A 5,660-nucleotide genomic window follows, 5' to 3' on the forward strand; every position below is an offset into this window, starting at 1 on the left:
TATAGCTGAGTTAGGGTTTGGGGGCAAAATCATCCCAACTCTCTCTCTTGTCTCTCACAGGGCGTAGAGCGCGCAACGCTCTCACGCAGAGGCGCGCGGGCTCTCACGCACGCTCCCTCCCTCCCCACCCCATCTCATGCCGCCCCTTTCCCCTACACTGCCGGCAGCGCCCCCTCCTCTTCTCTTCCCGACGGCACCCCCTCCCCATCTCGGCGGCGCCCCATCCTCTTCTCCTCCCGGCGGTGCCCCCTCCCTATCGCGGTGGTGGCGGTGGATCCAGCACCACCGAGCGCGGATCTGGCCTTCCCCCACTGCCAGCAAGCCGGAGCACCTCCACAATCGGCAGATCCAGTACCCCTCCCCCTTCTTCCCCGCCACCGAGCATGGATTGGGTCGCGCGGCCCCTCGGCCGCGGATCTGGTCGCGGCGGGGGCAGATCGGGCCGCGGCGGCGGCAGATCCAGTCGCGGGTTGGATGAATCGGGTCGCGGTGGCAGCGGATCGAGACGTGGCCGGAGCAGCTCGGGTCACGGTGGCGGCAAATTGAGGCGTAGCGGATCTGCCCCGTCCACCTCCGGCGATGGCGGAGGGAGGAGCGGCGGATCCGGTGGTGGATCGAGCAACCCCGGCTGCAGCGGCGCGCGGGGCCTTCTCCCCTGGCGGCGGTGGCGCGTGGGGCAGAGCCTGCTCCCAGGACGATGGCCCAGATCTAGGCCTGGTTAGGTCAGGGCTTTGGCCTTTTTTCTTTTTTTTTTGTTTCCTTAATTTGATTAACCGAGGTGTGCATTTGAACTGACTCCGTAAAGTCACAATTAACCTTGACCTTTGATTGGAGGCGGTTGGAATGCCTGTCTCCATTAACCCTTTTTGTCCGCCACCATTAAGATTTCTGTAGTAGTGTATAAACCCGGCCGTTTGTATGCGATACACAGGTGTGTATGGTCCTGGTGTATTTTATACGAGAAGCTTTGCTTGAGCTGTGTAACAGTTGTGTGAATGGATCGGATCTCATCTCAATATCACAAATAAACGGTTAAAAATGAAATATATATGTAGCGAGCAGCAAGGGATACATTACTAATTGCAGGCACGTGTATCATTTGTTTGATGTGTACAAAAACAGATCAAAACAGATAAAAAAGAATCATCAGAAAAGATACACAATAGAGAAGTGATGAAAGAAAAAAAACAAACAAAAAGTACTTCTTGCATTGTGTGTGTATATATATACTAGCAATCCACATGCGATTATATAATTTGTATATAAAAACGCACGCACGCACGTCGTTGTCCGCGGAACGCTGCGAAGTGATCGAGACCAGCACGTCGTACATAATACAGTTGTAATGGTATAAATAGAACGCACCTCCTCCTGCTTCTCCAAACCACCAAGACGCAAGCAACCATCCATCCCCGGGAGCGCGAGTGCGACAGCTAGCTACCTGCTGGTACATACGTAGGTGTCGTCGTCGACGTCCATGGGGAGCGCACCGGCCACCGTCCACGAGATGAGGCGTGCGCAGCGCGCGGATGGGCCGGCCGCCGTGCTCGGCATCGGCACGGCGAACCCGCCGACGTGCATTGCCCAGGACGATTACCCTGACTACTACTTCCGCGTCACCAACAGCGAGCACCTCACCGACCTCAAGGCCAAGCTCAGCAGGATCTGCAACAACAAGAAGTCCGGCATCAGGCAGCGCTACTTGCACCTCAACGAGGAGCTTCTGGCCGCCAATCCGGGCTTCATCGACCCCACGCGGCCGTCCCTGGACGAGCGCGTGGAAATCGCCTCCGCCGCCGTCCCGGAGCTGGCTGCGAAAGCGGCCACCAAGGCCATCGCGGAGTGGGGCCGCTCGGCCACCGATATCACCCACCTCATCTTCAGCACCTACTCCGGCGCGCGTGCCCCGAGCGCCGACCGCCGCCTGGCCTCCCTGCTGGGCCTCCGCCCCACGGTGTCCCGCACCATCCTCAACCTTCACGGCTGCTACGGCGGGGGGCGGTCGCTCCAGCTCGCCAAGGAGCTCGCGGAGAACAACCGCGGCGCGCGCGTCCTCGTCGCCTGCTCCGAGCTCACGCTCATCGCCTTCTACGGGCCCGAGGGAGGCTGCATCGACAACATCATCGGCCAGACCCTGTTGGTGCCGGGGCCGTCATCGCCGGCGCCGACCCCGTCGCCCCTGTCGAGCGCCCGCTGTTCGAGATGGCGTTCGCGTCGCAGACCACGATACCGGAGACCGAGGACGCCATCTCCATGCAGTACAGCAAATGCGGCATGGTGTACCACCTCTCCAGCCAGGTGCCCCGCCTGCTGCGGTGCAACGTGGAACGCTGCCTTGTCGACGCGTTCCGCACGCTCGGCGTCAGCGCCGCATGGAACGACCTTTTCTGGGCGATCCATCCCGGCGGTCGTGCCATCCTGGACAACATCGAGGAAGTGCTCGGTCTGGAGGACGGGAAACTGGCGGCGAGTCGCCACGTGCTCAGCGAGTTTGGCAACATGAGTGGCACCACAGTGATCTTCGTGCTCGATGAGTTGCGCCGCCGTCGGGCAGCAGCGGCTAAGCAGGGAGGAGATGCGCCGGAGTGGGGAGTGATGATGGCTTTTGGACCGGGAATCACAATCGAGACCATGGTGCTCCACGCCCCTAGCAACCTGGAACTGGAGGGAAATTGACAATTCAAACATCGACCAAAAAGACTAACTTCTATATAGGGAGTATAAAGCATGCTTGGCATATACTATAAACCCGGTATAGAGGTTGCTCTAGTAAAATAAGCTCCATATGGCTAATTCGTGGACCATAAGGTGGTGTGTTAAATTTGTTCCTTAATTTTCAGTGTGTTATATTGTTGTGATAATTGTATTTGTGTCTATATAATATAATATTAAAAAGAGGAAAATTAATCAGTTCCTTCCCTATCCATCCATTCCTCACTCCCACCGGTTTTCTTGCTTCCCTCAGTCTGATTCCTCTTGTTAAGAGCAAAACCCGTGGTATTGAGGTTGCCCTAGCTAAAATAAGGTCAATATAGCTAATTCATGGACCATTAGCATATTTCCCGTGCTAACTCTACGGTGACGTCTAAAAAACAAATCATAAAACTAAAATAAATAGTCTTTTCGGGCTCTCGTGGTTCATAAAACTACAGTAAATCATAAAAGATTTTACAGCATTAAAAATTCTCTAATAGAAGTTAATTCTTGACAGTATTCCCCAATAGTCTTGAAGGAAGATGAGGTAAGTTCCGTACATTTAGATAGCAAGTCAGATGTGCAGCTCCATGTTTGATTCTCAATAATGACATAATATAGTAATATAACTATGGTACCGATAGTTCTAAAAGAAAACTATTGCCTAAAGTAGGAATCTGTAAAGACCTACAATCAACCAGCAAATGTTAACTCCTTCATATTTGAACCATGTACAGGAATGAACCCCTTCACTAACTTGTGACACACAGATTGTATTCGAAACATGGACAAAACCTCTAGTGTTTTTCTTCAGTAAATTCCAGCTGGTATATCATACTATAATACAATCAAAAGTCAGCTCTTGCTACCAGGGATCTGGTCAGAGATTGTAACAGATAATGAGCCATTAAACAACCAAGCAAATGTCATTATAATAACAGAACTACAATAGTATCGCTGTGGTCTTTCTCTGGAGGTGCATAAAAGCACTTGCAGACTTGCTGCACACCCTAACACATATCCAGTAGCTATAATATTCTGATAAGCCAGGCTCCTATAATTCCCAAGAGTATATACGAAACAAGCTAATTCGCTTATCACAGAAACAACAAAACCCTTCAGTGTCTCTGTCCACTCTAGACCTCTAGACATCTCTAAGAAAACTATCTGGAGAAGCGCAGGGCCATGTATATCATAGATTGACCACATAAGAACACAAACAAGCTAATATAGGCTCTGACCTTTCGAACTAAATAGCATTGCAGGTACCATGATAAGAGGATAGATCATTTCAAATTATTTGTTGGACATGATATTGAAACACAATTTGTACAAGAGAAAACTTACTCGATTAATTTTAGGCTGCAACTTTCTCCTGCCAAATGGGATTCTTTTTATGCATCAGTTTTATTTGCACAAAAAAATCAAGTTATGAGCCTTAACTCCTGCAAAGGAAACCAACAGACTGAAGGTTCTTCAGTTTCACTACTGCAAACTTGAAATTCCCTGACCGTTTCGAATTTTTTTGACGGTTAATGCATAAACTGTCAGGGTAAATAAAATTACCTTGACGGTTTCTGGAAAACACACAGGAAAATTGATATTATTTTGATGGTTTCTGGAAAACACACACGGAAATTAAATAACCGCCAGGGAAATTCCTAATTAACCTGTGAGTGCACATAACCGTCAGGGAAATTTCCAATTCCCTGACAGTTTTGATTTTTTTTACGGTTATTGCATAAACCGTCAGGGTAAATAGAATTATCTTGACGGTTTCTAGGGAAACACACATGAAAATACTAGAAACTCAAGAACATGAACAAAATGTTTTCTCTTTTTATTCTGCGATGAAATTTTGTAACTAGTCTTTCTCCCTCATGCTAACTCCAAGTGATATGTTTCTGTTTCCTAGTTCTGTCTAAAATCATGATCTACCAATTAACAACATTTGCTTGGATAACAATTATTATTTCTTGGTTCTTTTGCATATGTTTGTTTTCCAATCATGTATATAGAGAAAGCACCTTGTGAAACAACCTTTATAAAATGTGTTTCATACTCCAAACTTTGTAGAAGTTTCAAAATTTTCGGAACCAATTTTCTATTTTCTATAGTCTAAACGATTTTCTGTACGCTTATCGGAAGTAATTCCAAATTGAACAGTGGGTACCTCCAATAAGATTCCAAAAACTTTATAAAATTTATATTTATGATCAAATGTTTCACTCTAGGCCATATCAGAGATGGATGAAAAAATCATTTGTTTTGCTATGGATATATCATCCTTCTATCTCCAAATTAACATAAAATAATTGTAATAATTCAAAACTTTGTTAGAAAATCATACAAACTTGCATGAAATATGTTTTTGGTGTACAATGTTCCAATAAAAATTTCATATGTTTAAAAAAAATAAATGACATACATTGCTCACAAATGGTACATCTCTCACATAATTATTTGAAACTATGTGAGAGATGTGTTCATTTGTGAACATGTATAGTACAACTTTGTTAAAATGATTCACAATTTTTACAGAAAGTTTATACACCCACATTATGCCTCCATACCAATTTTTAGAATTTTTAGACAACTTTATGATATTATTAATTTTTTTCGTTGGAGTCACCCAAATAGTAGTTTGAGTAATATTCAACAAAACACTTAATTTTTCATTGATTTTTAGGAAATATATGTATTATATTTTATTTAAAAAGTATTTTGGGTACATGGATATAATTGGATTAGAATGTTTACGACAATAGTGTCTAATCACATAGTGCATAAATTAAACTTTGATAAATAGGAAATAAAACTAATTAAATGTTAAAGGCCCAGCGGCCTAGACCTGGGCTGTGCATCCCTATTAATCGGCCCATCGGACCAAATCGGCCCATCTAAAAACCCTAGACTATATAATTGTAACCCCTCCATCCCACTCCTAATTCCCAGCCCTTGCCCTC

At 46.3% G+C, this 5,660-nt stretch overlaps 1 pseudogene; it reads left to right on the forward strand.

The window, feature by feature from the left end:
* The first annotated feature begins 1,477 nt into the window (after positions 1–1,477).
* Positions 1,478–2,676, forward strand: LOC136482218 (bisdemethoxycurcumin synthase-like; annotated as a pseudogene).
* The last annotated feature ends 2,984 nt before the right edge of the window (positions 2,677–5,660 follow it).

Source organism: Miscanthus floridulus, chromosome 9, assembly GCF_019320115.1.
Source record: "Miscanthus floridulus cultivar M001 chromosome 9, ASM1932011v1, whole genome shotgun sequence".
NCBI classification, from domain to species: Eukaryota; Viridiplantae; Streptophyta; class Magnoliopsida; order Poales; family Poaceae; genus Miscanthus; species Miscanthus floridulus.